This window comes from Pseudopipra pipra, chromosome 5 (assembly GCF_036250125.1).
Source record: "Pseudopipra pipra isolate bDixPip1 chromosome 5, bDixPip1.hap1, whole genome shotgun sequence".
Lineage (NCBI taxonomy): Eukaryota > Metazoa > Chordata > Aves > Passeriformes > Pipridae > Pseudopipra > Pseudopipra pipra.
The window spans coordinates 5,075,078-5,102,519 of record NC_087553.1 but is presented as its reverse complement, the minus strand read 5'-3'; the positions used below and the strand labels follow the sequence as shown (position 1 = coordinate 5,102,519).

The 27,442-nt window shown below is 42.6% G+C and overlaps 1 long non-coding RNA gene across 1 annotated transcript; it reads right to left on the bottom strand.

The window, feature by feature from the left end:
- Nucleotides 1-13,734: 13,734 nt before the first annotated feature.
- Nucleotides 13,735-25,910, bottom strand: LOC135414019 (uncharacterized). Its single transcript, XR_010430540.1, has 2 exons — nt 23,975-25,910; nt 13,735-23,330 (listed from the first exon to the last, which is right to left on the bottom strand). It is a non-coding gene; the product is annotated as an uncharacterized LOC135414019 (long non-coding RNA).
- Nucleotides 25,911-27,442: the final 1,532 nt, after the last annotated feature.

The window sequence follows — 27,442 nt, the reverse complement described above, 5'->3', positions numbered from 1 at the left end:
CCTATGAGAAGAGAAAAGAGCTTTAATAACACTGAAATGTTACACATGCAACAATCTTCGTGTTGCATTGACTGCTTTTCTATGGAATATGTTAACATGCACTTTTCCATCACCTACTTCTTATTTCCCTTTTTTATTCCCCTGACTAGTTGGGATAATTGAATTTTTACAGCACATAATAATCAGAAAAAGAAACCTATAAAATATACACTCTAAGTTATACTACTGCATATGGCCTTAAGATGCATGCAGTGTTTAATGAACTCGTTTGGAAAGAGCTCTGTAAATGTCAGGTTTTTAGAACAACATGAGACGGTGGACAGCTGCTTTTTGTCTCAAATCAAAACAAACTAAGGTTTCTCTTGAGTAGCAAAAATTAATGTGCTTGTGTGTGCCTGTCAGGCGTATGCATGAGAAGTGGTGTGAGTCATACACCCTGCATTACAGGCAACATCAGGAGGGTTTACTGTGTTTCGTTTTTTCCCATTAAGAGCTACGAGTGTTTAAATGTAAATAATAGTTAGTTGGGTTTCCCCCAAATGGCACAAGACAGGGACTTCAGTCTGTTTCTGTATAGTGAGATGAGGTTATTCAGCAAACTGCAGGGTCAGACCCTATTGAATTTTTGCTTTAGTTAGGAACAAATCTTGCCCCAGCTGATGTCAAAGGGAGTTTTACCCAGATGAAGTAGGATGAGGGTCAACCTGGCAATTGCTGCTTGCAGAGCCTTCAGTGTGTTTGTGCCAGGCCAATCTGTTATAAGCTTTTCAGACTGCTGAGATGCAGTATAAAGGTGTGGGACTGGGCTTTTCGTATATTTGATTTAATTTTTAAGCTTTGCTTGTGATTAGAACAGTCTAATCTATTTTTCTTTTTTTGAAGTGTGGTCGTTTTCTCTCATTAAGAAAATTGCACAGTTGTTTATCCATGTGTTTGCCATTTTAAAGTAGACCAACAACACTGTGCACCTTTTTCGGTTTTAGCAAGGTTAATTGTAGAATTACTTTCTGACTGGGATGGCATGAGCTGTGCATAAAAGCCTTAAAGTCGTCCATGCAGGAGGTTATAATGAAGTAGCTGAGTCTTTAAGGGGAAAAGGAATGCTTCTCTTTATTAGGAGAAATAATGACTCAATTGCTGTCCCAAAGAAACAAGAAAGGATTTTTCTTTTCATACTAATTCCAAAACAACTCAGTGATTAAGCCTATATTTAAAAGGAAGTATCTGCGTTAAATATTTTGAAATCAGGGCACTATAGTGTCATAGGAATTCATAAAACAGTTGTTTAAATTATCAGTAACATGTTTTGGATACCAATGCAGATACTGGACTTAGAGTAAAATTTCAATGTGCTGAGGCTGAAAAGTGGTTGAACACAGCTGAACATTCAGCCTGTCTGTGTTTATAGATGATCTCAGTTAGCTGTGACTGTGACTGAGAACTCAGGATAGAAAAGAATTTTCTGCTGATTACACAGGGTGGCATCTTTCTGTTTGCCAATTCATTAATAGCTTTGGAAGTGACAGAATATTGGAGATGACAGTAACACAAAAGAAGAGGAAGGAAATACTGCTTCCATACCAGTGGAATTCATACCAATTGTATTCTTATACTTGTCTCAGAGGGCTTAGTGCTACCCTGGCATACACTATATTACAGTTCCACTGATCTGTGGAGGAATTGTCTTGATGTACACCAGAGGAGAACTGAAGCTGAAGTGTTTTGCACTGGGACAAGGGGGCACGGGCTTAAGCTCTGCCAGGGGAAATTTAAGTTGGATATCAGGAGAAAATTCTTTACAGAGAGAGTAATCAGGCATTGGAATGGGATGCCCAGAGAGGTGATGGATTCACCATCCCTGGAGATTTTTAAATGCAGATTGGACGTGGCACTGAGTGCCATGATCTAGTAAATGGACTGGATTTGGACCAAGGGTTGGACTCGATGATCTCAGAGGTCTTTTCCAACCCAATGGATTCTATGATTCTATGATTCTATAGAAGAAATGAACAAGACACTAGGTGTGTTAAAGTCATTGCTTCCTTTCTACCAGAGTTTTAAAAGGGAAAGAAAAATGGTTTCTGCTATAGTTTTCTCTGTGTGTCAACTAAAACTAGCAACAAACCTCTGAGCTTCATCACCAGCAGGGTAGATAAAGTATATCTGTGTTTTGTTACCATGCTGCTGAAGAGTGAACAGGGAACATTTCACTATTTTTTTCAACTTTGAATTGCATTTTCTTGTTTAACACAGTATGCATGTGGGGATATGTCAAAGCCATAATATTAATACTTTTTTTAATAGCAAGTGCGTTTAAACATCCCCCTTCTTTAAACAAGACAACAGACCTGACTGAAAAAGCAATGCACTAGAGCTGTATTCCCTGGGCATAAACTGTGTGTGTGCTTATGGGCTGCAGGGGTCTGTGGCCATCCTTCAAACCCCAAAAGGGCACTTTCTCATGGTGAGAAGCAAGGGGATGTGTTCAGACTTTGGGCATTAAAGAGAGGGTCTCAGAACTGGTGTGAGGATTACACAGCAGAAAGGAGACTGCAACAGGAGTCACAGCAATGCAGTAACCTCAGGATGCTGATAGACAGGTACAGGTACATCTGCCTGAGCCCTTCTCCTTCCCCTTTCTTGAATGTAAACAGCATAATATGATTCAGGCCAATATACTCAACAGCCACAGCTCAGCTTCTTCTAACACGGTGGTATCCGACACCATGGTGTGAGCAGCACATACATCAGGGAAATCATAGTCCAGATTTTTTTTCATCTGAGATGAATATGTCCCATATGCAACACAACCTGAGCTGAAAATGGGACAGAGCAAGTCCAGAACACTTGTTTTATGTTTTGTGCAAACATGGGAATAATCTCACATATGGATTATTTCATTAAATTCCTCTCAGCAGCAACTGGAGAAGGTTGTTTCATTTGGACGAAAAAGCTAGGAAAAGAGATTCTCCACGTGCTTCTAGTTACTTCAGGATGATGCAAGCACAGCTTCTTCTACTTAAAGTCACTCCTCTACAAACTATTCTGAGGTACTCTTCTGTAGGGTAGCATTGGTTTCCTGGAGAACTTACTAACTTTTTTTTGCCGTTATCTTTTGTCTCCTTGTTCACAGGTTTTGGAGGTGGGCCTTAATATCACGGAAATGTTTGGCTGGAAGGGAACCTAGAAGATCACCTACTCCATCCCCTGCTATAGCAGGATCAGGACTCGCTTATTCCAAAGCTTACAAACTGCTGTAAGAAATTATTTGCTCTGCTCATGTGGCAAATCTCAGGGGTGACGTTCTTCCCGATATTCAGAGGGTCTGTGTTGTACAAGATGTTTTATTTCAGGTGTTCATTTTGCTTTGCTTGTTTTGTTGCAAGGCTGTAGACACAGTTGAATTCCATATAAGCAAGCTGGTTCTTTGAACAATTTGGTTGTCAGATGTGGATACTTGCAATGTCCTCAATAAATGCCAGTGCATAAATATGTTTTAATAGCAAAAGAAGTTCAGTTTTCTTCTTTTTTAGGCAGGTTCTTCTTGTTTTGTTTGCACTGCTCTGACCTGCACTGATGTCTCTGAAATTCCACTGTCTATAATTCATCACTTCCATGCACGAAATATGGGCTCAAGCTGTGGGGTGCTATAAGTTAAGTTAACTTACCACCCACTAAATGTGTTTCTGAAGTGGATATTTCATGGTTTCCCACTAAGGTGTCACAAATCAAATAGGAGGAAACCCCTGCTGGGTTGGGGTTTTTTTCCTTTCTTAATTTTCTGAGGTCTTCTATTTAAAAAATGCTGCCTCTCTTACTTCCAGCAATCTGCTCACTTGGCAAGAAATATGACTATCAGGTGTTTAAAATTAAAGTTGTTAAAATCAAATTTGCAAAAGGCAGGAGGGTTTGCCCCAGTGTCCTGGACATAGTCCAGCTTTGGTAATTACATCTCGCCTAGCTCAATCTCTCTTGCAGCTTCATGGCCTTCTTCCTGTCCCGCTGAAATCTGTTATGGGAAACTGCTGTGACACGACATGTTAAACATCAGCCTTGTTTTTACCCAGGAGCAGCTATGCTTCAATGTGAGATGATTTATAATATATGGCATACATATACACTGATTTTCTTTTTACAGTGACTTCTACTGAACTGGAGGAGTTATTTAGAAGCAGCACTTCTGAAAAAAAATATCAGCTCAGGAACCAAATATGGATTTAAGGATCTGATTATCTAGGTCCCTCTTTCAGATGATCTCTTCCAAACCCATCCCTTTGTCTTATAAGGTGGTACTGAGAAGTGGTGTGTTCATGTGATCAGCTGTGTTTATAGGATAATAACCTTCACACTGCCCAGTAATCCCCTCCGTAAAGGCAAAGAGCATTCCAAAGTGCTGAGCAGCTCCAACGGTCAGGGAACAAAGCCAGCACACACGCACCTGCTAAATAAATATTTTCCCCAGCTTGGTATGAACACGCCAATTTTTCCCACACAGTTTGGTCAGCGAGAGCCTGAAAACAGTGATCTGCCCAGCTGCAACACCGATGGGCCAAGGTAAGCTGGCCATTGGACAGGAGTGCCCCAACGTGTGTTTTGCAGCACTGTCTAGGGACCTCTAGTGGTCCCTGAACCTTAAGGAAAGAATCCATGTACCACTTCCAAAATTAAAGGAACTAAGGACATTCTCACAGCATAGCAACAAGGGGGCAAAATGGAGAAAATACACAGATGTGCAAAGACCAGCCCGATGTTTAGCTGCTGCAAATGAAACTGTTGTGGCAGTTGTTATACAATTGGTCTGCTGACCCATTTTCATAAAAATTAAGGTGGTTTTTGGCATGAAGAAAGTGGAGAAACACTCATTATTCCACTGAAAGAGGGAAACTCACGGGATTTGGGTGATGTATATCAGTTGCTTCTGGTTTTAAAGGCTCAAGCAAATTTACAGTTTAAAATCATGTGACAGTGAGCAGAAAAACTCTATTATGAATATTTTAAAATCTCTGTCTCAGATACATCCTTGGAGCTGGAACCATGCCACTAAGCATATGATGAATGAAGTCCCTTTAAAACTTTCTGATAGGAAAATTCTAATTGTTTCAGATTATCTGCATGCTGTGTTTGCTTACATGGGATAATAAAGGTCGTCTGTCTCCTTGCTTTCCAATATATGGATTTATATCTGTATGCAGAGCTGTTTTCACTAGCAATGCTCAGACTCTCCCAAATGCGTGTTAAAAAAAATGTGTGTACCCAGGAATGGCCAAACTTTCTGACCTTACAAACCATTTATCAAGTTCTTCACGTGACTGCAAACCACAAGATGCACATTTTAGTATGTTGAGGAAAGTGGGGAACTCCAAGAATTAATGGGAAAAACTACTGACTCCCCTTTGTTTTCACCAGTCTGTCAGGGCAGAGGGATGGTTTGGGTCCTGAAGCAGCATCTGTCACTGTCTCCCTTAGTGGGAAATAAGACATTATCTGAATCTCTGTCCTTTTGTAGGGTTTCGTGCAACCTCCTATAGAACCCACTTGCAGGTGCCATTGTGGCCAGGCAGACACACGCACACAAGATTTCACTGGTAATGTCAGGATGCTGTAAGGAGTCTTGGGCTAAAGGAGGAAGGACAGACCTGAAGACAAAGGGTGGAGAGGCCCATCAGGCACTTGAGCTGTGTAAAAAGAGCACAAAGATGTCACCAGCTCTCAGAGTATAAAGGTTTATTTCCATTCAAGAAAAATTTGGGTGTTTCAGTGCCTTTCCTCATGGTTTCAGAGTAAAAAGGTGCAGTGAAATTTCATTTTTCTTAAAACTCAGATTATTTTAAAAATAATTAAAATCAATCCTCTGGCTTGTCTGGCTGCAGGGCAAGGACAGCACTGGGGGTGAGGAGCAGTGTATCACCCTCTGATTTCACCTCTGCCAGGCACCACCTCTGAAGGTTTCTTAGCTAAAAAAAAATGGCAAGAAAGTTATTGAGAATTGTAAATCAAGCGCAGTGGGGATAAATAAGCTTTTTGGTGCAGCTACATTAAGCTACAGTTCTCCTTTCTACAAATACACCTTTCGCTGAGATATTGCAATAGTAGACTTCAAAGGCAGCCAAGCAGTGCAGTACATTTCTTCACTCAGATTAAAAACATTGTTTAAATTCTTGTGGCTAGACAATTTGTCTTGTCCTTAAAAAAAAAAAAAAAAAAGGAAGCCATACTAAACAGCAGAGCAGCACAAAGAGACTAGGACATAGAACTGAGAGACTGCAGGGAATTTTTTGCTCGCCTGCTACAAATCAAGATCAGCCTTTTTACCTTTCCACAATCTTTCTCTCTTTGTTATTTGTGGTTACCACAGAATCTTCTTCAAAGATTCTCTCAGATGTTAGAATTAGATAACGTCTCTGGAAAAGGGTGTCACAGTCTGGATAAACATAGCCATGAATAAAATATTTTTTGTATCTACACCTTTCATCCAGCAAGGCTTCAGGGGGAAAAAAAACCTATAAAAGCTCATATTTATTATTTAATAAATAATAAGACTTTTCATATCACTATATAAGCATATAGAGATACCGATGTATTTGCATCCTAGACTCAAACACTTTTTGGCCTGATACAAAACAATCCTGTTCCAGGGATGAACTGGAGCAGCAGGTGGGTAACACATAGCGCTAGTGATGCCTTTTGTATAACAGGGAAGCAACACAAAGCTTTTCCTGAGAGAACTTTGCAAAAGATGTGTAACAACCTTCCCCAGGGCTGCCAAAGACATCCATGATGGGATTTTCTGGTGTCCAGTGGCACTTGTTTGCATCCCAGGCCAAACACAGCATGCCAGGCTCAGCAGAAGTGACTGCAGAAAAATCTGTGATGTTTTAGTGCCTGTGATTTTTCAGTCTTACAGTGGGCTATATGTCAGGGAAAGGACTAGTTTAAAAAAATGGGGATATTCACATTTATAATTGTCCAGTCTGGAGAAGAATAGAGTTGTTATCCATCTCCAAAAAGCCTGGTGATATCAACCTCACTAACCTATCTTCCATGACTGCTGAACCTCGGGCAGTGTAGCAGGGGATAGACAGAATTCACTAGTCAGCACATGCTTAGGCAAAAGAATACCTGAATAGAAAAAAGCAAGAAGCCACAGGAGCATCAGTCTCAGCAGTGAAGAGGAGGCTTTGCCACTAAACCCTGAACTCCACGTGTTCACCCACTCACGCATTTGTCATGGTGTCCAAAAGACAACTGTAACATGATTTTCTTGATAGCACATTGTTTACTATTTCCATGTCAGTAACTATTTTGCTGTAATTTAACATGGAAAGAAATTGTAATTTGGATTGCTGAGGTATTAACCTCCTTTCATCTGCAGCCTGTTTTAAGGAGATACACGCGAACAACTCAATAATATATGTGTAAACTTTGGCATCTAGCAGATCGGAATAAGCAGATACATCCATGCAGCCGGAGACTCATTTAATAACATCAATTGTATAAAATGCAAATCTTACTCGTGCCATTTTTCAGTCCCCACAGGTTCCAGCAGCGTGCCCGTGCTCAGCAGGACTTTAGGATCCAGCCGCAACTTTGCAATTCCACATGCCACAATTTGCTTCAGGCCACTTCCAGCTTTATTTTTTAAAAAAAAAACTTCTTCTCTTAGGGAACAATAATGAGATCATCTGATAGTTTTGTGAAGGTGAGTGTCTGATCAGTGTCTGAAAGGGAGGAAATGACAAAGCACCCAAGTTCTTGTTCTCACAGAGCAAACCTTTGCAGTGAGTATGCTGGTTCATTTTTCTCAAAAAAGCCTCTAACTCAGGGTTTCATGCTAAGTGCAAATGAGCAGACTGCTCTGCCTTGCATATTTGTACATGAATCCAGCCCAATGGAAAAAAAAAAAGCAAACTATTGAAGGCATTGAAAAAAAAATAAAATCAGTGTGTGGAAAGGGGCTTAATACATTCACAACGTTATTTAGCTCTAACAAAGAGCAGCAACCCCAGATGACCTCCTGGCTCCTGCCTCCACCCAAGCTCCTGGCCTCTGTTCAACGTCCTGGCAAAAGTTGCAGACATCCGCAACACAATGCCAAGTAGCTGTTTTGTCTGTAGATATGTAATAGAGATTAGCCGAGTGGTGGTGGGGAGCTGCTACACGTAAACCAGCACCTCCAAACAGGGAGCTGGCACACCACTCCCATCAAAGAACTCTTTTCCCCGGCAGTACTAAGAACTTCCCCAAGTCTTTGGTGAATGGGTGAGAGAGAAAAATTTTCCACCGCTTCAGCTCGGGGGGTTTGGCGCTGCCCTCCCCAGCCCACTCCCACGTCAGTGCCCAGGCGACTCTTTCATGTCACTGATTAACTCGATGCGACGGGGGCTCTGCTGTGTGATGGATGAATTGAGTGCAGGGCCCATTACATCATACCTTTCTGATGTGCTCAGCCATGGATCACTGACTTGCCTCCGATTGCAAGCTAGCAAAGCTGACACTTGAATGGAAAAGAGAATGTAACCCCGTGCACATGGCTTGTTAACACCTCCCGTGTGTGATTGCTTTTAAAGGGGTGCCTGAACTGTGCCCATAATGGAAACGTCTTTTGTTTTCCGTAGTAGGCTTTAAAAGAAAAATCTCATTTTGACTTTAAATACTTTTTCTTTTCCCTCCCTTTTTCCACCAGAGACAGGAAACAGTTCTTTCATGCATTCAGAAATGCAAATTATGATTGGCAGAACATTACAATGCAGAAAAAGAGCTTTTGAAAGAGATCCTGAAGGAGCGATCAAGACAGATTAAAGGTTAGGCCCTGCACCTAGCTAGCCAATCTCTCTGAGTCACACACCTCCTGCTTGGGAGTTTGTATTTTTATCAAAGAACTGGATAGACCTGCAATTTCAGTAAAATGCAAAGTGGGAAGGGAAAAATACTGGGCTCTCCTTCTCCTTTTCCTTTTCTCCTCCTCCTTCCCCTTTTCCTTCTCTCTTCCTTCTCCTTTTCTTCCCCCCACCTCTTTTTCTCCTTCTCCTTTCCCGTTTTCTCTTTCTTCTTCATGTCCTTTTTCTTCCCTTTCTCTTTCTGCTTCTTCTCCTCTTCCTCCTCCTCCTCATCCATCGCTGAGGACCTGAAGAACCAGAAGACTCTTTGAAAAATTTGTCTTTTCTCCCCTCTCAAAAATGGTCTCCACTACTGATAACTGGATACAATCATGGCATGAGAAGGGGCACTCTATGGAGTGCATCAAAATAGCTTGGCAGAAGCCTTACTGTAATCATTTATGCTTTGTTCCTGTGACTAAAAAAAACATATTTTTGAGAAAAAAATATAAAAATAATTTTATATAATATATAAAAATAAATAAAACACTTTCAACATTGGCTAGTAATTTGTAAATGGAGAAGCGACAGGTGACAAACTCACTTGGCTCCTCAGCCTAAAAGCATGAGTAATTCACTGTCTGATCTAAGAATGGGGGAAACAAAGATGCAGCAAGTGAGTAGAGCTGCTCTCCCTGCCCCCAGGCTCCTTTTTCTGCACCTCTAAAACAGGTTGGGATTCATCTGGCAGTGCAGCTTCATGTGGGAGAATGCTGTGTATATACACTCCCTCTAGGAATAATTAACCAAGGTCAACATTGCTGGATCCTTGGACAGGAAACCCTAAAGAAAAACACAAGCACTACAAAAGTAGTTCCGGTAACTGTGTGTGGGAAACCATCTCTGAGTTAGAGATGAACCGAGCCCTTTACACAGCAGTAAGGACCTTCATGGTGCTATCATTCCTGGCCCTTAGCTTTAATCTCACACCACACAACATCAACACTACAAACCTGGCAGCAGCTCCAGGCCCTGAAAAGTGTGATGAGGTTCTGTGTCTGACACCAGTGCTCTTCCCTGCCTCCTTCCTCTGTGTATTGGGCATTTATTCAAGTGGGGGAAGTCCAGCATAGCCATCCTCAGATGTCCTGTTTCTGACCTCCAGGCACTCCAGTTCCTTCCTATCTACTTGTATCACCCCTAGATAGGAGCAGACCAGGCTGGTTAAGCAGACTGACCCCACAGTCTGGGTAGCTTTAGTGCAGGATACTGGGTGCTATCCAAGTTGGACACAGCAGATTGTGATGTGACGTGATGTGACGTGATGTGGCGTGATGTGACATGATGTGACATGATGTGAGCACATACAATTCCACTTTTTTTTTCACATCAAATTAGCAGATGGCAGTACATATGGGGGAAAGCTGCTCACTTCACTTTGGCTGCTTGAGAGAAACTTCCAGTCTCTCCCAAATGGCTCAGCAAGGACAGAAAGTGGAGACTCTAACAAGCACATTCCATTGCGTTTTCCCCTGAAACTGGCTTTTGAGATTCTGAACCAACAGTGAGCTGTAATCCTGCCTACTCAGCCCTCCCCTGCTGCACTGCTGTTTGGGACAGCATCTACCTGATGCATTGTGTTGTATACCAGGACAGCAAGCACAGCAACTGTGCTTTTTCCCAGTGAGATACTAGCATTTTGGGTTTTGGAGAAGTGATCTGATTCAGGTTGTAAAATGCTTCTGAATCCTTTGAGAAGGAAGATGTCAATAAATTATTTCTAGCCCACTATAGTAATTCCTCTCCTCTCATTTTTTTTCCTGTTTCCTTTACAGCCAAAAACATTCTTCCTTCCTTCTGAACAGGGATCGCTTGATTTTTTTCCAGCTAATAATGAAAACAACAAGTGCATTCTGGAGACTTGAAGAGAACTGTGCTTGAGAGCACTGATATGTTGTGAAGATGAGAGGGTGAGAGAAGAGACCTTTGGCTGTGACGAGACCCAGATGTCCCATTCTGGATGTGTCCAGCAAAGTTACTATGTCAGGTCTTTGTTTAAAGTGGGTCGACTGCACAAGCATACTTATTAGCATAACAAAGTAGCAAAAGCCAAGGAAAGTAAAAAAATTTTTGCTTAATGGAAATGAATTGTGCAGCATAACCTGGTAGTACATAGGATTCTATCATGGTATTTAATGTCTCTCCCCACACTGAAAGAAAGGGTCCTGACACAGGCGCCAGTAGGTCTGTAAAGCCATTGGTAGACAGCCAAGGCATACTATTTAATGGAAGGACATCATAAAATATGCCTTTATTTTTATTACTTTTATAACTTTGTAATATTATTAAGCAACTGAAATAAATTACAAGTTGTTTTTAGTGGGGTTCAGTCACAAGACACAAAGCAGTGAGCTGAGGGGCTTGCTTCTCAATCTCCCTGTAAGCAATCTTCTGTACACTCTGTAAAGAGCAAGACTTTCACATCATGGTCAGCCAATGACCTTTTGCTCTTTCAGTATTTATTAAATGCATTGATAAATAAGTCCAACTTCTTGAACTCCCAGGACCAACTTCTAGGCTTCTGCATCCCAAGTCTGCAGGCAAACATGAATGGCAGAGTCCCCAGACCAAACTGGGGGAACAGGAGAGGTCTGGTGGAGGCCAAAGTTGTTTCAGCCACCTTGTCTAGTTCCTGCATGGCTCCCACATCCACTCCAGAATCAGAAAGGTATAAAGGTGCTGCATGCTCACCTAAGTAGTAAGCTGTAGTGCAACATCAGTGAAATGGAGAGGGAATTTCAGCGTCCCAAAACTAGGTGGGTAAAACAGGAAGTCTTCAGGCATGCAGCAGGGAAGTTGAAAAGAAGATGTAAAAATCTGTGCTTGGACCTTCATCAAACCATCTGACTGTCCTAATAACCCACTCCTCACTTCCATACATCAGCAAGGAGGCAGCACATTGTTTGGTTTTCAAACAGATAGACACTCAAAGCTTTTCCACACAATCACACATTTTCTCATGCAAGTAAGGACTTCATGGTGCAAAATATTCTGAAAAAAAAAAAATGCCAGCAGGACATTGTTAGACATCATGTGATAATTTTAGCTTAACACAGTTTGTTTTCGCCCTGCTCCCAGTCCCCTCTGCTATGTGTGCAAGCTCTCCCTTGAATGTTTTTTTTTTCATTTACACATGCTCAGATTATTTCAGAGGAAGAATGGTAGACCATGATTGAGAGAGTACTGCTGAAACACTGGCATTATTTGTGTAAAACACCCATTAGTTCCTTCTCATCACCTTTAAGATGCCTTTTTCTTTCATTCCCCCCCCCCCCAGGTAAATGTTAACAGGAAGTTTATCATTAACCACCTTTGGGTTTTTGTTAAGAGTTTATATTATTCACATAAGCAGTGTGTGTTGCAAGGTTCCTTTTTTCACTGTTTAGATACAAATTATTCGCAGCTTGAGTTTTGTCTAAGCTGAAGCCAAACTGATTTCAGTTTTCAGATAAGCTCTGCCTCAAAAAAGAACCTCAAAAGGCTTCAGTTTTAGTCCAGTTAAGAAACACATATCACCTGCGTGGATATTGAAATGTGTGCAGATCAAAGAGATGAATTATTGTGCTTCGAGTTCAAGAAGAAATATTAACTGTAGGATGTTGAATTTGAGGAGAATATTCAATTAATCCATTGCATAAGTTTAGAAAAAAATCCTTATGACCTCCTTTCTCCAGTGAAGTTGTATCTCAGTCAAGCCTATTCTTACTGTGGCAAGTGCAACAGGTGGGCGCAAAAGTAGACGTGACAAACAAATATCAGAATGGAGACAAATGAATGCCCTTACAAAATTGCAGCCCATACTTTAATACCTCTGTGAAAAGCACTTCTATTTGTAACCAAAAACAAACCAGAAGAGCTCTGTTAGTTTGTATTCAGAGACTGATCAATCTCTTGATTTCTGCAAAAGTGACATCACTGATTACTTCCACGTGTTTCTCTGTCAGCAGCACACAGCTCAAGTGCACCACTGCTCAGGTGTGAGCAGCAGCAACAGCCACAGAACAGGCAGAATCTCCTCATATTTTCTTTCTAAATGAAAATGGATTGTGGAAGAGACAACTCTGAGTGGCGTGTCAGAGACAGTAAACCCTCCAGGCCCAGTTGCTGATTAGTTCTGCTACAGGTCTCTCAAATCATTTTATCTCAGTGTGCTTCAGAGTACCCCTTTAAGATACTCCTTCATACAGCCACAGCAAGGAGGAAGCCATGAAGAGGAGGGAGGAAAGCTGTGGTAGAGACACAGCCACTCCATCAGCTCCCCACAATCAACACCATGAGAGAGCCTTTGAAAGGACAGGTCTACAGGCAGAAACATTCAGCATTGCCTACCAGCGTGGGTTTCACAATTAGCCCTTGGCATCCTTTTAGGCAAAGTTCTTTCTGTATTTCTTTTTTTCCTGCAGCTCCTGTTTCTGAGCTGGTGGAATGTCTCCTTATCACGTCTTGTTTGTAACCCTAGGCTATGCACACACACACACACACGCAAACAAACACACACACACAAAACCACAAAGAAACTTCTTATTTGCTTTTGGGACACAGATTAAAGAGGGATTCTGTTCAAAAACTAGAGGGACCTGTGCTCCCAGGACAACAGTCTCTTCAGAGCACTAATTTCCCCCTCCTTCTTTTCCTATGTTTGTCAGTGGAAAAAATTAGCAAACCCTATTTACAAATATTTTTGCCTCTTGGCCCTCTGCCTGATGGTGTACTATTAAGGCTGTCGTTGTTCCACTAAACAATTGCAAATGTTTTTGCATGCATGCATTGGCTTGCTTTTGTGTTCAGATATTCTTATTCCACCAACTGCCACTGCCACCCTTTGCTTAATTCAAGATGAATGCTCTAGTCTTTGAGCTTGTCGGAAAATTTCCCCTTTATTACACCACCAAAATAAATAACAATTGTAAAAGTCGTCCATTAAGATGTTTCCTTGCAAATAGTTTTTCTGCCCCAGCCTCTCCTTTCATGATACAAAATGCTCTGCTGACATTGGAGCAGTATGCCCCAAAGTCTTACACTTACATCAGACAAGGTCAAAGAGGCTGTAGCCAGTGAAAGCTCAGGGGAATTTGGGCACCCAATTACAAAAACTGTGTCTTGGAGAGACATTTTCTCAGCTGAAGCCTGATCCCAGAAACAAGTAATCTCCTTTTCTGCATGCCCAAAAATGTCTGAGCAGCTTGGTGTCTAAGCTGAGTTATGATCAAGGAACAAAATATTTCTCCTCCTCTTTTCCCTGAGACTCCTGACCTATTAACCATTCTCAGAGCACATTTTCAGGATTCTCCTCCCTCCAAAAGGTCGTGGTGGCCAACACTTTCTTTTGAAGTGCAGAATGAAGTAGTAGACCTTGTTCACCTTCCTTTTTCTTTAACCCCCCTCCCCACATTGTTTAGAGAACTGGTCCAGAGAGGTGGGTACCTGCTTTCCCTTCTCCATCTGCTGGGACTCAGACTCTTGAGGATGCCCTTAAGGAGTATTTTCTACCCAGCTGGGGACCAGATGTCCAGATAGCCTTGTCCCTCATCACTCTTGCCAAACCTGGGCCAGCATTGCTTAGAAGACTATGTTACACATGCCCCATTTGAAGGATCATTGCCATAATGATTACTTCTTTCTGTGTGCTCTAGTTAGTGGAGAAGTCTCTCAGGTCTACTCCATGCCCATACAGGCCATTTTGGTTAGAGATTGATGCATTAGTGTCTGATGAGCAAATAGCAAATGTGGTGGTAATGATATGTGCTTCAACACAAGCTGTCCAAATACACAGCCCATGAATGGCCTTTCTTTTCTGCTGCACATCAGCTTGGTACTCAGACAAAATATGGACTATATACAAAATTATAACAAATCCATCCAAAATAAAGGAAAATTCACAGATGCTCATTCAGTCTTTAATTTTTGTGCAAGTAAATTCATGCTTCCCTGTATGGTGTTTGGTCCCAAATGTGAGAATGATACAGTTTACTAGCTTTTCAACAGCAGCTGAAATAGCCAGTGATAAATGGATGTTGAAGAGCAGTCAAAGCAAGCAAGTTTCATATCTGTAATTGCAAATGGTAGGATGGGAAATGTGATTCTGAAACAACAAAAGAGAGATTTATGTCTCTAACAAAAACAGATCCAATGTCAGACCCAGCATAACTTCCCAGACAAGATAAAAACACAAGTATTATCTCCAGAAATTACTTAGTGAAATATTCTGAATAACAAATGCAGTTGACAAAATTGCTTGGGCAGTTTGCAAATAGGAAAAAAAAGGAGGATATAACAGATTTATTAATCATTATTGTTTATGCATCTAGCCTTGCTAGCAATGCAATATAGTAAATTAAAGCACAGTCAAGATTTCCCCACACCGTTTGGTTATTGAACCTTCAGCATAGTCTGAGGCACTGCTGCTTTTAGGCCTGTCCTGCCGAGGCCAGAAGTGTTTCTGGGATCATGAAGTGCCAACGCATAAGATCTGTGTGGTCTCCAGGAGGAGCATTCTAAGAACTGACCTTTGTCTTTGCACCTGAAAACTGATGGTATGGGAGACATAACTGCAAGTGCATAAAGGCTTGTCTGTATGGCCTAGCCTAGATAGTTTACAGTTAACCCTAAGAGGGAAGGGGAGCCACACAGCTGTGAGTTCAGGTAGCAGCACAGTATTTTGAAGGACCACTGACTCTTATCTCAACCACATACCAAAGCCCAACACCCATCCGGTCCCTGGCTGGAGCATGTGGAAATCAGACCTCTTCCTTTGCTATGTGAAAGTGTTTTATATCACTGCCACCTTCTTGGCTCTCTGGTTTGTCAGCACATCCAACTATGCTGATTTAATCCTACTTCTGCCCTCAGGAGGGAGGGGACAAATTAAAATGTGCTCCTCCTTTTATTTGGCTGTTCAGTCATAGCAAACACGAAGTAACCGACCACACTTATCTAGACAAAGCCTTTCTCTTGGAGTTGGACAAAGATGTTTTTTCTCCTGAATTCCCTCACACTCACTTGTCAAACATTTAAGTGAATACTCATCTTGACCAGAAGGATAACAAAGCTTTTTGTCCAGGTGTCAATACATCTGGTGGAAAGATTGCAACATGAAAAATTAGTTCTGATTCTTTCCATGCTGGGAAAATTCTAAGTATCCACTTAAGGAACACCCATGCTGGGACAGGCTGTGAGGCAAAAGTTTGGAGACAGAGCCACAAGTACTACTGAATATCTTGGCCTTCACCATCCTGCCCATCTGTTCAAACTCTGCTCAGAACTGTGTCTTTAACTAAACAGTGACAACTTAAGACCAAAGTTTGTGATATTTAGATTCATATTAAGAAAATGTATGATTTGAAAGAGACAGGAATTGGGCAGGATTTAGATACTGATTCAGAGTCACATGAACACAGAGCCACCCAGAGACTCCTTTTATTGTGTTTCCAGACTGTGCCACAAAACATAAAGATGGAGAACACTTTCAGAATACAGACAAAATCTGCCTGAGTCTTGTATATCCCCTGTGAAAGAAACTCAGTTATTCTCAGCAGGGATTAGAGTCAAACCTTATTCTGTAGCTAACTCTCCCAGTCTGGCCTGAGTTGCCCCGTTGTGACCAACTGTACTTAATTAATGAAAAGGAGCAGGCAGATACCCACTTTGCCAGCTCCATCATTACCTCCTTTTTATGGGTGCTGCCAGACTCTGCATGCATTTTAGGACAAGCTTCTGTCACGCCCAAGAAGTGGAATTTAACCTTCCTGGCATCACCACAAACAAGGCCTTATAGCTTAGTGCTCTAGGGCACTAAAGCCAACCAGCCAGCTCACCCTTTGTGTTCCATTTCTTTCAAAATGACACTGGTGTAGTTGTCCTAGCTGGAAATGGAGGTGATTTAATGCCTTAAGAACTGAGTAAAGCTCTGTAACCTTTCTCCAGCCCTATTCAAGCACTATTCCTAATTTACTGTAATGAAGAGGACTGTGTGGGAGGTGCTTCAGTCCAGTTTGACAAAACAACCGTTAAATATCAACAGTAGTTAAAAACATGCTGCCAGTCAGCACCTGCTCCATCCTTGTTGCATCCTCCTGGACTCAGGCTGTGCACTACTTCAAGTCCCCCTTAGGGTTGCATCCCACCTTCCCCAGAACAAACATCATTTTCCTTTCTTGAAGAATTTGCATCATCTCTGTATTTTAAGGCTGAGGCAGAGCCCAGAGACTGAAATCGGGCTTGGTGCAGAGAGCAGGGAGCCTAACAGAGCCTGCCCAGCACAGCTTGCAGTGTGGTGAAGCAAGGCAAAGGCAGATTGGCTGTACACCGGCAATGTGTCTAGGGTGCAAGTTAATGCTGTTATTAATTAAATCTTTCTCCTCCCTCGTGGAAACTCTCTGTCCAAGGATCCTCTGCAGTCCTCTTCAACAGCTTTGTGAGAGACATCCCATCACCACATCCCTTTACAGCACTAGCTTTTAAAAATGATCCCAAATGCTTCTATCAGTTAAAAAACAGAACCTGAGATATTGTAAGTAAATGATATTAAGTAATTTCCTTTGCAGGAGAGGAAAGGGTAAAGCCTGAGGAATTTGCCCACAGCTTAAGCACTGGTATTGAGGTCTATCATTTCTCTACCAACCTTTCACACTGCTCTTTTTCAGGTCTAAATCAGTCCCAACCCTCTATTACCCTTCACAGATACATCATGTAGAGCCCAAAATGACAAACGGACATTCAGACTACCTTGTTGGGAACAATTTTAAAAGATTTTTTCCTCCTCCATCCCAGATTATGTATGCAGTAGCTGTATACATAGACCTCAACCATCAGCTATTAGCTGGCTGAGAAATGGGGTGACCCCATGATGCACCCCAGTAGCTACAGCTCAGTGATACAGCTCATCACTAAAGGAGAATTGATGAGTGCCGGGTACACTTTAGCATATAAAACACTCCCCACCAAATTCAGCTCAAAAAAGGTAAAGAGAAACGAAAAGGGTACAAACGATCACGAGCGAAGCATTAAATCAGCTGGGGCTGGCCTCCTTTTTCAACCTTATTGCAATGCAGCTTCTGGAATAAAAAGATTGCGTTGAATCAGTGCAAGTGGAAAATTGGTTTGACCCAAAAAAAAAAAAAAAAAAAAAAAAAAAAAACCAAGAAAAGCAGGGGAAGGAGGGAGCTGTGTGGTGGGAAAGATTCTTTGAGTAATCTTTTTTTTTCCTTAATTGGAGAATTGGAAAAGTAAATTAAGAGGTTGGCAAATTTTCATCAAAACATTTCAATAGTCAAAGCCTAAATTCTGGCTTAAGTTTTCTTTACAAATGACCATACCCTCTGAAGAAATGTCAATAATATGAGAAAAGGTTGATTTTGTTTTCATTTTCCACAAAAAAGCTGAATCTTCAGCGCAACTCCCATTTCATTCTGTACCAGTCACAAGCTCCATGGGCAGATATTTTCTCCCTCAAATAACTCCTCTCCATTAAAACTTTCTTGGGGAAGAAGGCATAAGACAAAGAAGGATAGTAACGGAGTCCCAATAAGGGGTAGGACAGAAAAAAAGAGGATGAAAGTACCCAGCAAATCGACAGAGAGAGAGAGTAGGAAGTGTGAAAGAAAGAACAGTGTTGTTTTTGTCTCCCCCTTTTCATCACAGTAAGTTTAATTTTCTTAATCCATTATAGAAAGCTCAACATGTTTACGGTTTTAAGTGGTAAAGACAAAGCCTGGAAAGGGAAACAGAGTAAAGTAAGTTGTATTAGCTCACAGCCTGTTTCATCTCCTGAATCCAAGCCCACACCTTTGCCTACAGTACTTTGGCTTTTACTGTCATTCACTGATCTGCTGCCCATTAGCTTTCTAAGCAGCCTGTAACAAGATAACAATATAGATACAGAGAGATATCTACAGCCCACACAACTTTTCAGTTAGCCAAAGGAGATCTAATATTTTGAAAACTCCTACCCACATACAATAGTTCAGAGCAATGCTGTTTGGAAACAGAGGGTTCAGGAACAGGGAATGTTTTCAGTAAAAAATTTTCTCTTCTACATTTCTTTCAGAAGAAGACATTTTTACAGACAACCAAAATGGATTCATGCCCTGTTTTCTTTGCAAAACATTGTTTCTTGCCTGAAAATACATGTGAATTTTTGATAGAGGCACTTAGCCTGTGCACAGTATTGACTATTTTTTCCTTAATACGCCTGCGCAATTTATCCCTCAAGATGTCCTTATCACAAAACCATCCAATCATGCAGGGTAACTGAAATACTACAAATGAAAACAAATACAAGAGTTTTTTCTGGGCCACCCTTGCCCTGCAAAGCTCCCTTAATCCTGCCTGTGCAGATGGGAAGCAGTCTGACACTGCTGCCAAAGAAACTTTCAGAGCTGCTAGCAGAACTTGCTGGCTGTCAAAGACCTGGCTTCAATTCTACTGGACAAGTGGGCACAACAGGGCAGTGCTGGGAGCACTCTAGGCACTGAGTATGCACCAATTTTTGGAGGGCAAAATAGTTATAAAACCTCATTGCTGCTTGGCTGCCCGGCTGATTCAGGTGTATCCCTGCAAGCTCTGGTGGCTTGCGAAGCACGTGGGTGAAATGTTTGCTTTGTCTTGACTTGGCCCCGTGAGCACATGGCAAACATCCCTGGTACACTGGGTTCCTCCTCGAAAGGGTACGTTCCATTCTCTTGAGAGCTTGGCAAGGAGCAGCAGTGAGCTGTGGGCATTTGTGCCCAGCGCAGCTGAGTGACGTGCCTGTGGTGCTGGTGCCCAAACCCGTGGCTCGGGGAACAAATGAGGCAGCAGGCTCTGCTGGGGACACCATCACCCCGACAGCTGGGTGGCCTTTTATGCAGGGACAGCCCTGCTCAGAAACCAAGTGGTGAGCTTTTCTTTCAACCTTTGAACAGTCCTTTGGCAGAGAGCTGAGTGTTTCAGTATACAACTTCTGGAGTCTGGAAGTAGTTCAGATCTGGACTACAGCATGCAGAGACACTTTTAGAGTCATAGGGCATGGGGACTGTGTATGGTTTAAGTAGAAATCTTCTAAGCAAACTTGCTTCTGATTTAGTGGTTCCAGACTGCAAAACGTAAAAACATAAATCATCCAATTAGCCATAGAAAGAATTCTAGGAAATACCTTTCAATGTCTTACCAAAATCCTCTGTTATTTAACTACATTTTCCTCCCTTTTTTTCTCCACAAATATTGCAGATGAACATACATTTCCCAATAAGATTTCAACAGGTTTTTACAGAAAGTGAATTTACCACTCCTGGCTGTGGGTACTTTTGGTGAAAATATCAGAGTTGCAGTCATGTAGCCATGGAAGAGAAATGATATTTTGACTATCTAAATGCTCATAGGCAAGCTACAAATAAATGATTATACACAGAAATTACAAGCAGCATTATTTCAAACAACAAACACATTCAAGAACATCCAGGCAGGCTCACAGATAGTTTGCAAACAGATAAAAGGCCAAACACTTCCATTCAGTAACTTGCTGTAGATTATTCACGCAGCTCTAATAACAGTCCCCTGTCTCCATGAGACTGCATCAGATGCAGTCCAAAACTGGGATGGTGGTGAAAGCTTCCTCTCTATCACTATGAAAACCCAGAGTCCAAGCTGGTTGTTTTACCCATTCATTTCTACAAAACAAAAGAAAAGGATGGGATTATCTTCCCAGAGTTTGGTTTGGAGTTGCTTCATTTCAGTGGTATGCAGATATTTTCCCTGTGGTTTCGCAGGGTGACCAGGAACACCTGTTAACTTTAAAAGAAAAACACAAAATCCCTGAAAAGCTGCAGTTTTGTTTGGTTTGGTACGATTTTTTTCATCCTATTTCTGTTTTTTACGTTATGACAGCAAACACAGCTTGCAACGAACATTGTTTGGAAGCTGTAAAAAACCAGTAATTGCTGTTGATGGGTGGCTGGTTGCACAGCTATGACAAATGGCCTCCCAACGGCTACACTTAATGCAGCCACCAGGCTCTTGGCCAAACCCCCTCAGCAGCTCACTCCCTCCCACCAGCACTCCTCAGAGGTGGCATCCACCTCCCAGCTGTTCCCCTTTCCCCTGCTGATGCCATGAAATACTCCCACACCATGCCTGGGTCTCAGCCAGCTAGGATGCACACCACGAACATCCATCAAGCAAGAGCAGCAGGCACTCTCCCACAAGGTAGGGAGCTGAAAATGAGCCCTGCCAGCCTTTGGGGGTTCCCAGTGGGGCTTCTTTCACTAGAGGCAGTTGAGGATATTGATTTCCCTGGTTCAAGCCCGTCATCTTCATCCTTCGTGGTCAGTGTGGCTAAAGAAAATAGTTTAGGTTGGTGGCATGCACTGCTATTCACCTTGAAATGCTCCTGTCTTTCCCCTGGATTTGTTGGTCACAGCTTCACATTTTCTATGAACCAGACAGTGGTTTGACCTCCTTCAGCCTGGGGGTTTTTTAGCAGCAATTCATCTACATGACTCTCATATATGGGTCAATTTGGGAGCTGAATGACCATATTACCATAGCCCTGGACCCAAACTCACATCACTGGCTCTGCTCTTCACACCAAAGCAGTACAACTATAGTGCTTCTATGCTGGCTCTGGTTAAAGCCTGGCCCACTCAGCAATGCTGACAGAGGCATTGCTTGAAGGATTTGCTAATAAGCCTGAATTAAATGCTACACAAGCTTGTGGCTTTTTGCTACAAGACAAAAACTATGATGCATTTGAGCACTTAAATAATGCATCCGTGCTGCCAACCAGCCTGCCAACAGTGTCCAGGGGCCTGCCTCTCAGGGCAGGCATACGAGGGGATATGTAAGTCATCGGGGGTCAAGTCAAGGGTGCACATTTGTCCAAGTCAGTTATACAAAACTTTAGCTTATTTTTTGGACTCAAATGGGTGAAACTCAAAGGCATCCTTTCACTGCATGTCAGCTGGGCTGGTAGAAGAGCAGGAGAAGTGCAGGTGTGGGAAGGGCTGACAGAGATGTGTCCTGCCTCAGTCAGCTCCTCTGCTAAAGGAGCACAGCACATGCAAGGCACTTTGAAAAAAGGCTGTTTATCTAAGCAACTGTTCTGCATTTCCTCCATTTCTCATACCACTGGCTTCAATGACCCTACCTTACATGCTATATGGGAGAAATCTATGGTAGTTCTCCACATCCAGGAAGGAATGCCATGAAGTCATTTTGTCTGAGGGCTGAGCTGCCTGCCAGCCCAGGTAAGAGTGTCCATAAAGATTTTAGCCCAAGGGCTCAGCCAGTTCAACTTAAGAGAGCTGCCATGGTCAGGTGAGGAGATCTGGAGTCCTTGCAGGGAAAACCAAATTGTATTACTCTAGAAGGGGCAGGGGCTTCAAGGTCCCTCTTTTCTCCCAGTAGCATTTTGGAATACTTACTGTCCTCCCAGGACAATATTGCCCAAGATGGTCATGACTAACTTGCTCTGATCAAGGGTGAAACTTCTGCAAGGAGATCTATCCATCAAAGCAGCCACACTTGCATGGATGCCATTACCTAAGGGTGGAAACTGTCCTGTTCAATTAAGTCATACCTATATATGAGGCAGAGGCTCACAAGCTGTTCCTTTGGTCTATTGATCTGTGTTTCAGCAAAGACAGTCTCTGGTAACAGAGACTAGAAAGTGCCCCATGTGTTCCAGCAGAGCAGGCAGCACCATTAGGGAGCACAACTGCTTGCTCTCCAGCAGGTCTTTGTAAAAACGATGAAGCAGGATGTGTTAAAAACATGTTAACTTGCTGAGATTGCTCTCAAGTTCCTGTTAGACCTAGACTTTTACCAGCTGGCCTGTTTTAAAGAGAATTAAATTACATGCCAAACTGTGTTTAAAATCTTAGGCAGGCCAATACTTTTTCTAATAGGGCTTGTTTTCTTCCCTATTGGCTACCTCTTACCTACTGGAACAGAAAAAACAGTTTTAGCTCAAGTTGCAGGATTACTGCATCAAAACATTTTGGACCCCATAGGGGACAGACTCCTCATTCACTGCAAAGAGAAAAAAGAGAGAAGAAGTGAGGAAAATAGAAAGCGAGCTCTCAGGAACATCATGTCTGTTGTCTTGGGCTGGGGCTTCACCTCCTGCCCACTACTGACACAGTAGCTGCTTCAGCTTAGGTAAGTCATGGGCATGTAAACAAACAAAAAAGACCTACCTGAAAACATTTCAGACCTTGAAGTTCTGGGATAAAGAAGTGGGAAAAGTTTTTCACTGCATAAGTCACCAAAGTTAGTTCTTTGTTTGTTTTGCTTTAAAGCCATCTTTGCTTAACTGTTGCTCTCCTGAACTACGAACAGCCATAAAGGCACCACTGCCATCCATCCTGCCCTCTGCCTCTTGTCCTGGAACATGGACAGCTGTTGTTGAACGAGAGCTGGGCATATGGGCTACTCAAATAGAAAACTCTTCAGAAAACGGGAAGTTTCCAAAAAAAAGTCCTAATTGTTGAAAAAAAATCTTGATAAGCAAGTGTTTTCTCACAATGACTATCACAAAAATTAAAACCTTGCAGATGAAAGTTAATAAATGTTATGTTTAGACCAAAAATATTTTATGAGGAAAGCAGGCATTTTCTGGAAAATACTCATTTAGCTGAAAGCCTGATTTTTCAATCAAAAAATTAACAGCGAAGCGGCCAGGCATAGCAAAATCACATTACAGTCCAAATACTCTCTTTGTATGTCAAGAGAACTGGAGACACAACAAAATTACCTATAAGATCAGCAGCAATAGGTTAATGCTTAACACAGGGAGGCTGTTCAGGAGCTGCCATAAAAGAGAAACATCTCTCTCCCCAGCCAGCACACACCAGCTCTTTGGTGGCAAAGCCAGTGCCAGACAGCAGGATGTTTGGACAGTTTCAAAGCAATAGAACTACACTGAATAGCAAACAAGTTTGGACAACACAGATCGACTCTATGTAGAGCTCTCCTCCTCCTCCACCACATCCTTTGGCCAGCAGAATGACAGCTGCTCCAGGGATGTGGAGGGAGAGCTGAGTTTTGGAGCACAGCATCACAGGGGTTGGCCCTAAGTGCTTCATAAACTGCATGGGCAGCATAAAATATGCAAACATACTCACACAGGAGAACCGTGTGATGTTGCTTAGGCATTCCCAGTCCAAGCAGCAAGCTCCAGGTCCCAGAGGAGGGAGGGAGGAAAATGAAAGTGAGCTTTTCTTTCTGAGCTGCATTAAGTCTCCTCCCTTCCTCAGCTCCAGGACTGAACACAAGGCTCCCTCTGCTGAATCTGCCACACAACTGATGTCTGCTGGATCCAGCATACTGAGGGAGTTTCCAAAACCCTCCTATCTCCTACACCTTCAACTCACTGCCTAGGCAGGCAGCAAGCCATGGAGGACCTCTAGCCCTTCCACAACTGGGGAAGAAAGAGCTGGAGGTGTAGAACAGGACAACACAACAAATTTTTCTCAGATAAATGTGTACGTGTGTATGTATATACCATGCCATGAACACTTACACATCTCCAAATTCTATTAAAGATCATTGGTGCAGTTTCACTGAAGGATGCTCACTCAGTCAGCCTCAGAGTCTGGGCTGTGGAACTGCAAGCAACTGCTCTAACACTCCTCTGGTTAACTGCAGAGACGCTATTACCAAGACTGGGATAAAACAATCCCTAAGTTTTAAGGCAGATGTTGGAGACTCCTGTATCAGATGCAGAACAAGTGTTGTCCCAGTTAGAAGCTGAAACATGGTATGAACTGGCAATTTTATTTTGTGATTCTTCCATGTTACCCCGGGAAAATAAAAGAAAAAAATCAAAGTTTAAAAAAAAGTAAGAATGACCTGCTGTATATGTAGAGCTCTTTTTTTCTCAGTGTTACATCACTCCTCACTTGGCTACACATCTTCTTCATAAATGTACTCTGCTGGTTTCAGAGCCTTACATTTCTACATATCCTTCACTTCCATCCCTCTCATGTCATGGTTCTTCAAAACACAGTCCTTTTCCACCACTAAAAAAAAGCACCTTACACTTCCCCAAGTACATTCTTATCTTTCCATACCCCACAGAAAAATTTGAAGTTACACTATCCATTCCCTGTTTCCTTCTTTAACCACTCCCAGGTCTTCTGGTTTCCATTTCTACCAAGTAATCTAGCTAATCTCTGTAAGAAAAATCTCATGCCTAAGCTTGCTAGGAAATCCAATTGAGGCATTAAGCCCCGTATTAGATCCTTTCTCTCCTTAAGTCAAGCATTTGGTACCCACAAATTAAGTGGATTAATCACTTGCCTTCTATAGGGTACAGTACAAAAGAGTAAAGTTCCAAAGTACTGTTGCCCATAAGAGCAGTGCTGCAGGATTCCAGATTTCTGTGACCTGTACTCATCCCTCATGCTCAGAAATGTCAAGATACATCTTCAGAAGGTGCTGTGGTTTTTTATTATTTTATGAAGGCTATTTGAGCAGACGAGTGATTCATGGTATTTTTTTACAAGCTTTCTGATACCTCTGTTCCTCAGCTCCAGACCTTCAGAGCTCAGTGCTGTAGCAGCAGACTGTCTGTAAGCTGAGCAGGTTTTCCCCTCAAAATCCATCCACACAGCTCCATAACCAGAAAGGAAGATTGGGAGCAACCTTTTTGCCCATTCCCTGCCCCACAGCCAGGCTGAGCAAGTCTCCTCTGTCTCTAGCCCTCCCTCACTCTGTTTCCAAAACACACACTACCTTAAAATGACAGGTCTGGAAATTTAACAGTAAATAGTAATACCCTGCCCCTATATTTTGGCAATACAGTAACAAGATAGCAGACAATATCCCTGTCCTTGAGATATTTATACTGCCAGCATGGCTGCAAAGTATTCCTATCTGTATCTTAAAAAAGAGGGAGCTGAGGCACAGAAGGGTTAAAGGCTATAGTTAGACCACCTACCAAGGTATCTGTAAGAGACGTATATTTCTGTGATTCAAAAGACTGAAGGAGTGTTTAGACCTCCTGTTGCCAGGCCTTGGCTCCCTACAAGAAATTAAAAAGAAGCAAGAGTTGTATTTGGTTCCCTTCTCTGAGTAACTTAGCACAATGCAACACACCACCTCATTCACCATATAAAAAATTTGTCTCCTGCCTGGAGAGCAAGAGCTGAGAACCTCTCATTGCTCCTTTTAGCCCAGATCCTGGAGCTCATCTCCCAGCAGACACAGCTTGGCATGATTCACCACATGGCGAGTGCTGGTAGGAACAGATTCAAACCCCATCTACCTCTAACTCAGTCCTTCACTGTCAGTGACATTTCATTAGCTTGCCACTTCAGGAACAGGGTTTTGCACAGCACAACCCTGCTGCATGCAGCCACTTCCAGCCCAGAGCAGAGCAACCTGATTATACCTTCACCCATTCACTTACTTAGTCTAGATCTCGAAAGATAGTCACCATGGGTTTCACAGTTTGTTTATAAAAGCAGCATTGCTCCTTAAATATACTTCCCAGCTGTCTTTCCAAGCTGGCAAAGTAGTCATTCTTGCAGGTCAGTCCAAATAGGGTGAGAACACAGACACTAGACAAACATCCCCATCCCGGGGCTTATCTCTGCTCCTACTGCATTGTAATGGTTTGAATCAGGTGTAAGACAAGAAACGTGCTGTAGCCCTGGGACACCAGAGGGTGACTGTTACCAGCTTCATTTTACAGATGAGGAAGCCAAGGCCTGTGAGGTGAAGCCATCTGCCCAAGGCAACAACATATTGGCAAAGCCAGGATGAGATGAGTTTGTCTAAAACAGCTGGGGGAGATGTCTACAATGTTAAAGAAGTCAGGAGCTCAGTATGGTTTAACCAGTCACTAAACTCCCTCCTGCAGCTTTCCACAGTGCACAGCCCATATGGTGGTGAGGTTACTCAGATTCACCAAGGAAAAACGCTCCAAACATCACTTCTCTCTGTCACAGTATTGTCCTTGTACTCCAACCTCCGCTCATTTGTTTGCCAAGTATTTCCTGTGGATCCCATTGTGATTTTTCCTTGCAGGATGCCCTGGGAGCAACAGCTGCAGCCTGCTGACGCCACCTGACTGATGCAAGGAATGCACAGGGGCTGGGGAAGGGAGCAGGGCCAGGAAGGGCCGTGTTGCCCTGGGAAGCTCCAGAGTCTTCATCCTCAGAGAAATGGAAAACCTGACTGGGCATGGTCTTGGTCAGCCTGCTTGAGGTGGCCCTGCTTGAGCAGGGGATTGGACCTTTCAACCCCAACCAGTCTGTGACTGTGTGAAGAAATGAGGGAAGAAAGAAGGAAGTGAAGGAGAGAAAGCAGAGAAAGGACATGGCTTCTGGCTGCCCAGGGACCAAGCAGAGTCAAATGATGTCGAGACATTTCCCACCTCTGAACTGATGAGAACCTCACATGTTCAGCCTCACAGGGTCCAAACTAAAACCCAGGCAGAGCTCTCCTCCTCTCCTAGTCCCCCGTAGGTACCTCTGTTCTAGTCCTGTCCCTGTCACACCACTGTCCCACCACTGGTTATTTACCCTACAAGAGCCATTCCCTGTTCTCAGGCACTGCAGGCCAAAGACATCTTCCATAAGCCAGTG